General features: G+C 36.4%; 1 long non-coding RNA gene across 1 annotated transcript in view; it reads left to right on the top strand.

Annotated features, from left to right (window-relative positions):
• Window positions 1–2179, top strand: part of LOC119571959 — a 3684-nt gene extending 1505 nt beyond the window's left edge. The window contains exons 2-3 of the long non-coding RNA XR_005228667.1: window positions 1527–1679; window positions 2083–2179. This is a non-coding gene — a long non-coding RNA (uncharacterized LOC119571959). The remainder of the gene's footprint in view (window positions 1–1526; window positions 1680–2082) is intronic.
• Window positions 2180–10000: the final 7821 nt, after the last annotated feature.

Genomic DNA, 10000 nt, shown 5'->3' with positions numbered 1-10000 from the left:
GTGTGTGTGTGTGTGTGTGTGAGAGAGACAAACTATGAATATGTAAGTAAAACAAATATAATTATTATCTTTTTGTGATCTTATGAAATAATAGAAATTGCATTTAGATGTACTCATAAGTATCTAGACATTGTAATAATAATAAATAGACAAAGGATACCATGAGGTAACTCTGAAATGTAAAAGTATGTGGAGCATGGAGGTGGAATATAGGAATATTATGCCATAGTACATTTTCTCACCCCTTTTTTTTTCGGTAGAACCTTCTACATGGTTTGACCTTTTTCCCCAGGCAGAAAACAACTACACCTTTTTAAAAAAGTATGATACCCATGTAAACAGAGCAAGTTGTTTCCCAGGAATTTCACAAGTATCCTAATACATATTACATTATTTAACCCTTGGCTTCAAGTATAATGCTGTGGTGAAGCAGGCCTCAATCATAGATGGCATCACATAATGACATACTCTGCACCATCGGTGCATCAAACAAAGCTTTTCTTTCTCCAGTATTACCAACATCATTTGTTTTATGTAATTATTAGATGCAAGCATTTAAAATGAAGGGAAACCTTCAATATTTCATGGAGAAAACTGCTACTGCAAGCTAACAACTGTACATTATTAGCCAATTTTAATACCATGGTTAATGGGTTAAGGTAGATGATTATTAAAGGAGATAACCATATTGCAGAGATGTATATTCTGTGACAATAGGTTGTGTTTGTACAACTTCTTTCTTTTCTTAAAAGGGTGATGAGGAAGAGGGGTCTGTTCAAAGCAACCTCAGAAGTATGTGTGCTTTATATATATATTTTGATAGGAATGAAGCCTCCTTTTGGCCAAAAGTGTGCAATAGAAATACTATAGCCTTGCCAAAAACTAATTCATTGTGAAAGACAGTAGTCTATTTATAACAAAAACTTCCAAAATATGTGTGATCTCAGGGACAGGCCTTTTAATCCCTCAATGATGGTATCAGAAATCTCAAGGCATCACTGACTCAGGTGATTTCTGGCAACCGTCCTGCTGTTTGGCCCAGGAGTCAGCTATATGTAGTGGAACTTTCTGCTAGACATGCTCTAGCGCATCGTGATGCCTATAGTTATACCCAACATGACGAGTCAGTTTGTTATGACAAACACCACAAAGGAATCTCCCATAGTAATAGGCAAAGCATGAATGATTATCATTTTGGCTATTTTAGCATTTCTCATATTATGTCCATCTTTTGTCCTATAATCTCTGTGCTGTCCCTTACCCTGGATGCCAGTGATAGGCTTATGACTCCCTTGATGTCTGGATAGTATTATGATTTTAGCTGGGAAGAGCCAGTCAGCCACATAATTAGTGGTTGAGAAAGTCAGTGAAATTTCATAGCTTTTATTTTATATTTAGTATTGAAAGTCATATTTGATTTTTATTTTATAAATAATAGCTGTTAGTGGAGGTATTATTGAATGGTAAGTCACTGTGGCATATTTTATTTTATTTTGTAAGTAATCCTCTCCCTTTTCAATTAACAGAGGATCTTTGAGAATCTCAGCTTCAGAGAAGTTGCAAGACTAAGAGCAGTATGCAGGACTTGGGCGGATGTTGGAGCCAAGATACTAGAGAAACGCAGAAGACTGCACTACTTGACCATTCATCCGCACAGCATCCCCACCACAGAGGGGAAGGTGAGAGTACTCATAAGATTTGGTCCTATTTAGTCATACATGAGAGGGATATTGTTAATATCTGATATTCCTTATATGTTGATATCTTTTATCCATTATGTATCATTAATATACGCTTAATAATTTGAGGAAAGAATAGGCAGGGAATAGGTTCACATAAGCAAATCGTACATTTTGGAAAATTAGAAGCCTTATTTTAGTAAGACTGTATTTAAACTGTAGAATACTGTCATCATGCATGTTCATTTAGAATGTTTACAGGAAGGCATTACAATATTAAGATTTTTTAAAATTTGTAAATGACAACATTTACTGCATATGAAAAACTTGCATAGGCCAGCTGATAACTGTCATGAAACATAGTGGTAGAAGTGTTAATTCAGAATGTTGTTCCTTAATTCAGGTGACTATTGGTGAATTATCTCCAAGCAGTTTGTTTGAAGGGTTTTTTGAGCACATTGTTAGCAGACCTCGATATTGCTTTGGATTCTGCAATGAAGTTTGGTTGAGTCGCACTGATGTCTTCAGCAAAAAAGGAGAAAATGGTTCGTAATTTGATTTTCTTTATTGGTTTATCATTTAAGTGAATATGAATACAATATTGTACTTCTCAGCTGGATATTAGAAATTGAGTGAATTATTGTAAGATATTTCACATGTGAATAGAGAAATGCAAGCCATGGAAATAGAAATCAAATATATTGCTCTTACTGATTTCCTTTCTTTGTTTTGTTTAATGATTTATTAATAGTTTAAAAACTGTTCTTATCATCAAATTGTTTATATTCTTTTTAGCTTTGCTTCTGTCATACTGCACAAGATTCTAAGACTTATTGATTATAGGCTAGATTTTTCTTATAATGACTTGACTGATACCAAATTACCTCAACAGGAAACTTACCCTTGCTCAGTACCTTCATGGATCTCTCCCCAAGACATGTGAATTTGGACTGTTCTCAGCCACCGGAATCATTGGCACTTAAAAACAATTATCAAGGACATTGGTTAGAATCAGCTAAAAAACCTCAATCACATAATTCTCTCCTTTCTGCACGATGAAGAAAAAGATGGGCAAAGGGCCAAAAGAAGCTGCCGGCGTCATAGCAGTGACGAGATTCAGGCCAGGGAAGATCTCGCAGAATTGGCATCCCCTGCAGTGTCTGATCAGAGTGCAAGTGCTTCCTCCAATATCTCAAGTCAGGCCTCAGCAGCTAGTGCTAAAGAGGAGGCTAATGTTAAAGGTCCCGGGTTGGTTACAGTATTGAAGTAGAGGCTAGATGGAGACATCATTGCGACAAGCAGATGCTGTGTCTTTACTTTTAATACCACACCATCCAGGGTGGAAGTTGAAGTTCTTTAGCATCAGCATGGAGAGCTTTCTAAAGAGATTTGTAAGTATGATTATCGCTCTAATTTAGTAACATTGTAGAATATAGTTTTCAATATTATAGAAGCTTAAAAGGGTTACTCAAAGAGTATTATACCCGCACTGGTGCAGTTGTGTCTTCTATAGGTTCCAGATACATTTGCACTTACTTTATATCTTTTCCTTTTAGCTTTTTTATTTTGTTTGTAGTATAATTTGACACTTCCAAATTCACTGAATATTGATATGCCTTGTTGATACTGTTAGTCTTACTTCTCCAGAGTTGTGATATAAGCTAAGTTTTGGTTTAACCCATTGCCGACGGGTGGCATGTACGTACATGCCATGACATGTCGGGACCATCTGCCGGGGGCACATACGCACATGCCATGAGTTTTTTTTGTTACAATCACGGCAAAAGATTATTTTTTTGCCAGTGAAAGTGTGATTAAGTCAGTTCTAACACTTTCTCATTTTTACCATGCAACAAACAAAAAAATGCAACAAACCGACAATTTCAACTCCATGATGCCACACACTGCTTATTTTATTCAGACTATAGACCGAATAATGATCAACTATGGAGTCTATATAACAACAAAAATACCCTTCAGTCTCAATTTATCAGGAAGTTTGGCAAGTAGAGACTGTAAAAAATAATGAAAATTGAAAATACAACATATCTTCGTAGTATTACGAAGAAACGGCATGGGATGCTGGTATTTGGCATGAGTGGTCACGCATGCTCGGGCGACGATATAAGCCCCCGGCAGCGAGGCCCTGGCCTCTATGAATGCTACCCGTCAATTATGGGTTAATGGTATCAGGTTGCTTCTAACAAGAATTTTTTTTATTTGTTTATTTGTTTTTATTTTAAATTATATGGAAACTGTTTACAAAATAGTTACAGAGTATCACTACATCCTGGCATTTTTGAAATGTGGTCATTTTTATTTCAGCGCTCAGGAAGAGCACTGAATGATGTGACAGTATCTCCAGAAGAGTTCAACAAGATGACAAGTATGACACCTGAAGATGACCTGAAAGCTCTCCTCCTGTTTGATCTTGGTGCAGATGAGGAGACATTCACAGATGCCTTTTTGCAGGCAGCCCTTGAAAGGTAACAAGTTTTTCAACTAGTAGTAATTTCATTAGATATTTAGTAATGCCTCTATCTGTGTCTTTAGAAACAGGTATTTGTATTTTCACCATTGTCTTGTCCACAATCAGTCTTGTCTTTCCCCTCACTGGCATGGCTTCATCTCTCCTCTTCCACATAAAGCCAACCTGTGTCATACTGCACTAAAGCACAACCCATGTGAATGAGGCCTCCGCAACAGGTAGGGAATCTATTTGATCCTCACCCAACCCAAATCAGTTATTCCCAAGCTCTTTCCCATGACTCAGTGCAGCTGATCATAAATTCAAGCACAGAATGTGTGTAATCGAGTTTAAACTTTTTATTCAGCCAAACAATTTATTTTACTATTTTAACCTCAAAAGAATGTAGTAGGCCTAGAGAAAAGAGGGAGAATGAGGGAGGACGCACTGTTGTGGGTATTGGAATTGGAATGGTATGAAGAACAGATAATTGAAGTAATAGATATTGTTTAGGCAGGAAGTCTAGAAAACATTCCTGCATCCAGATTTTGGCTGGAAATCAAAACTAGTGATGGGCCAAATATTCACTTACACGTTTGTAACAAATATAAGGCATGGTGTAAAACAAAGGTAATTCAGATAGGTAGGGTGGTTTAAATACCCGGCCATTTAAACAGGGTGCAGTGTGTGCCTGGCAATGCCTGATTTTGGTTGCAGCATTTGTACAATTTTTTTGTTTAATTTTTGAATTTTACTTGATTTACTTGATTTCAAGAGGTTTAACCACCCTAAGCACTGCAGCAATCCAGTCCTTCCAACCCCTCACAGGCCTCATGTTGATGGTGATCTTCGATTTATCTGTCAAAGTGTCATGAGCCGTAAGCTTCCTGGAATCGCAGAAAGTCAAGTAGATTTGATTTTAGTTACTCATTTTCTATGGCTAAACTCTTACAATATGTTCAAAATCAATTCAGTAAAGGAAATGTAAATCAAATGTCTGTGTATGATATAGAACAACTCAAGTATTCATACAGTTATACACTGGTATGAATATGGAAAATTGATTGAATTGAATATTCGAGGTTTGCATTTACATTCACAAATGTGAATTCTTCTTTAGGATATTTTAGATATCTGTGATATTCCTTTACATTTGATACCTTCATCGTTTGTATCTTTATTATCTGCTTAACTGATGTAAAAAGTGGCAGAGCATAGGTGCATGTAGGACAGTAGATACATTGCTATCATCAAGCATGTCCATTTAGAATCCTTGTAGGAAGATATTGCAATATTAAGGTTTTTTAAATCTTATTATTCATGAACATTAACCCTTCAGTAGTGGGTGTCTAAGGCCGCAGAGGCCAAGTGGTTAGAGTATCGGACTCAAGACTGTCACGACGGCAATCTGAGTTCAAGAGTTTGAGTCACCAGCCGGCACATTGTTCCCTTGGGCAAGGAACTTCACTCGATTGCCTGCCTAGCCACTGGGTGGGCAAGCCAGCCCAAGTCAGTGCTGGTCCAGACCCGGGTAAATAGAGAAGGTAACTCGATAAAAAAAAAAAAAAAACACTGGGCGGAAGGCAACGGCAAAACCACCGCTCTAAATTGCCAAGAAAATCAAGGCCGCGGTAGCTGAGTGGTTAGAGCATCGGACTCAAGACTGTCACGACAGCAATCTGAGTTCGATGGTTTGAGTACCCGGCCGGCACTATGTTCCCTTGGGCAAGGAACTTAACCTCAACTGCGTACCTAGACACTGGGTGGCCAAGCCAGCCCAAGTCAGTGCTGGTCCCAAGCCCGGATAAATAGAGAAAATGATTTCCTATAAAGTAACACTGGCACTCTCCGTGGAAAGGAACTGGGGACCCTACCACGTACTCACTCCAGAGCATCACAACATGAAAACTACAATTAAGTCTCATGCTGTGACCACGGTGGCTCAAACATGAACCTACTGTAAAAAAAAAAAAAGTGGGTGTCTTACAGAATATGGACCATTTCTTGGTGTCACATGTGTGATACACTTCTGTTCTTGGTGTTTGAGGGGATGACTCATGCGTGAGGCATAATTTATGGACTTCAGTAAAATACAAAATGTCTAAATGGATATTTCCAAGACAATTTCCTATTGTACACTAACCAAAAGTCGCATGAAAGATGTTATAAAAATGAAAAGTCATTATTATTTCCATTTACCTGCACTTGACATCATATAAGGATAAAGGGGAAAGTAGGAAAATTATGAGGAGGGAGTTGAAAGACAGACAAAAAATCAGAATGAAAATAAAAAAAGCTGAGACTGAGGGGGGAAAACAGAAAGGCAGGTAGGTGGGCAGATGAAGTGACATCATAAAGTTTACATCACAAGTGATATTAGTAACATCACAAAGCAAAGAAAGTGGGGCCCATGAATTTGAGGAAGTGACACTCACAAAGTGATGTAAGTGACATCATTACAGTCCCCATATTAATTTCAAGATGTCATAGAAAGAAGGAGGTCACTTTTTGCTTTGTTTGGGGTTTATCCACAGTGTGTCAAACATGTACTAAGTCACATTTTAATTTGTGAATGTCGAAAATATACATTCGTTCCACAAAACACAAACATGCAAAAGCAGACTGGACTATATTTATAGCACCACCTTTTTGCAGCTTTTTCTTCTTTCTCCTCCTCAATTTCTTCAGTGTGTTATAAAACTCACTAAAGGGAGAGATATGTGGAAATTTTTGGATTACTCTTAATTTTTAGGTTATTTGAGTGGTGACTTTTCAGGGTGTATGGCTTTTAGACCAGCCCACCAAGTACTTAAAGTATCAAACCTCCTTGCATCCTGTTTGAAATGCTATTAGCTATTTCCATTTTCTGGTTCTGTCTTTGTCATTAGATATATTATATCAAAATGGTAATACATGTGTAAATGCACTGGAAATTTGGGTCCCCCCTGGATACAGCCCCCCCTGGAGACATATGGTAGACATATGGAGATGTGGTACAATCCACCCTCGTAACCTATGGAAATCCTGTAGGAGCTCGTAATGGAGCCCCCTCTTTAAGCACCAATGGGAAACAGACTCCCTCCAAGTTTCTTTGTGCACTCATGACAAAAACATCCCCGGGCATCCTCCACTTAGCACCAATTTTCCATGGCAATATTTTCCAGTCACATGCCCTCAGCCAATTTTTTTTTCTTGATAAGACTTCTCCATCACCCAGATCCCAAAGAATTATAGGAACTTGTCTCTGATTGGGGAAGATTGAGACTGCTGGTCACTCAGACTCACCCCCATCATCTGGATGTTATATTCAGCAACTATCTGGGCTGACCATCTCAGTTCTGTGAACAACTGACAGCATTGTGATACTGTTGAAGGTACTATGTACCCATTGGACTCCACAGTTTTACAGACTTCATCTGCAGGCCATTTTGTATAAAATTGCATTTGAACTGCACTATGCAATTGGCATGCCAACTATAGCTGATGAAAAATGATGTAGCTAATGATAAAGCTAACCAACTATGGAGCTCATAACTTCTACCAAGTATGCCTCTGTTACCCATCGGGTTTAGTGATCACCTTAAAGGGATGAAGGATGGTCCCCCTTAAAATTTAAACCCCTTTCATATTCTAAAGGTAGCTTGGACCATCACAGAAAAACATGGTTGTATACTTGATAAAAGAGCATGTTTGTTTTTCAGTGATATAAACCATAGCCCCCCTAAAAATTCCCAAAATCTCCACAGATACTCATAGAGGAGGACTGTATATCAACCAAAACATAAATTAACTGTCAGTTATTTGCTTCAACTTTCAAGGGCAGGCACCATCAGGATGACTCCTATTGCTGACTGCTACTTTGAGGTACTGAATCAGTAAACCAAAACTTTCCCTCATCATGACTAAACCCCATGATAAGCTTGCAGATACAGAGACAAAAATAAATAAAGACAGCAATGAAGAAGTGTTAAAGAGAAAGAAAAAATCAGTATCATGTTTACAGTACACAGACATAAGGGGGGAAATTAAATAAAAGGGGGAGTTAGCTAGCCTATGGTGTACTTACAAAATGGAGGAAACTATCAAACGACTGTTAGAGCCCCTCTCAGGTTATTTCTTGGAGGAGGAAGGGGAGAAGCACCAACAGACAAAAGTAATACACAGTTAATTAGCACCAGGGACACTTGTATTTACTTTTGCTTGATATATATATATATATAATATATATATATATATATTTTATATATATATATATATATATAATATATATTATATATATATATATATATTTCATATACATATACATATACAGCATTTGATAATGACATTGCACATGGATATGAGTTCTTGAATATCCAAAGAATTCTTTTATACCAATATTGTAAAAAATGAAACTCACAATGATTTATGATGAATTATTTTGGGAGATTTTTCTTTAAAAATACAAGTTTTGTGTACATTTTCACATTGAAATACCCTTCCGTCGACCTCCCTGGTAATATGCTCTAGCTAAAAGGGGGTCGTTGTGTATGAGAAAAAACACAAATGTTAAAAAATAATATAAAAACAAGGATATGATATTTTAATTTTTGGATTTGCTGTAATGGTCGTACGTCCACCATCATAAAAATTTGTTTTGTTTAAAATTGGGTATTTATGGGAAAAAAGCACCAATTCAAAGGGCCCCCATAGGCTGATTTATGCCCTTTCAGAAATAAAAAGAGTGAAAATTTTTATGCCTGAACATGATAGTACTATTTGACATCTGCCTTAAATATAAACTTATAAAATTAAAAAATTGGGTTATACATGATATCCCCCCCCCCGGGCATCAGATCAGTTTTTTATTTTTTTTCAAAGGATAGACAAATTTAACCCCCCTAGTTTACTCTTTTTTTTTTTTTAGAAATTTATTTTATATTGTGATTATAGATTTATTAGTAATAATAGCAAATAGAAATCAAATTTAAAAGGGAATTTTTGGTGCATATCATTTAAACCGGGTTTTATAAGTCAGACATCCCTCTGGTGCATTCCTCCTCAAAAATTCATTTTGGTAGGGGAATATTTTAACCCCCAAGCTGGGGAAAATGCTGCATCATTTTTTTAATTTTTTTTTAAATGTTGTGCACATAGATGGTCTGCTAGTGCTTAGCCAAAAAGGACAATATAGACCTTGTGACCTTCCTAATTTTACCTTTTCCCGGGAAATTTGGGAGGAAAAATTTTTTTTTACTAATACTAGCAATTGGTTTTTTTTATTTTAGACATTTAATTACTTTAATGTTATAAAAATTTGAACAGAAAATAAGTTATGTAAAATTTTTCATAAAAAAAAAGGAAAAGGCTAAGCGGGCAAAACAGGCACTTTTAATTGGGTTTTAGGTGACTTAGTACAAGTTAGTCAATGTGTGTAAAAACAAAAAGTAAACCACAGTGGGCATGGATGTGCATATTGCCATGCTCGCGGCTTGGTAATAAATTAAACCCATTAACCCTCCTTTTTGATGAAACATTTTTAAAAACCTATAGTTTTAAAAAAATTAATTCCTAAAGTTTTTGTGGGCATAAGAACATTTCCCTTTGGAGCATTTAAACGACTTCCTAATTGGTAATGTATTGGTGCGGTTTGGGGTGATGTTCGTGCTGCTTCAGTCGTATTGTTTACCCCCTTAAGTAAATAATTTCTTATAAAGATAATAACGAAAATTTTTTAAATTGGCTTAGTTGTTACAGTAGAAAACTTGATCTGTAGTATTGTGTAAATTGAAATTTTAAAATTAAAACATCACCTGACCCCTTTTTTTTTATTGTTTTTTAATTTTATTATTTTTTTTATTTTAGGATATATGGT

Source organism: Penaeus monodon, unplaced genomic scaffold (genome assembly GCF_015228065.2).
Source record: "Penaeus monodon isolate SGIC_2016 unplaced genomic scaffold, NSTDA_Pmon_1 PmonScaffold_8830, whole genome shotgun sequence".
Taxonomy (NCBI): Eukaryota; Metazoa; Arthropoda; class Malacostraca; order Decapoda; family Penaeidae; genus Penaeus; species Penaeus monodon.
This window is presented reverse-complemented; position numbering and strand designations above follow the sequence as displayed.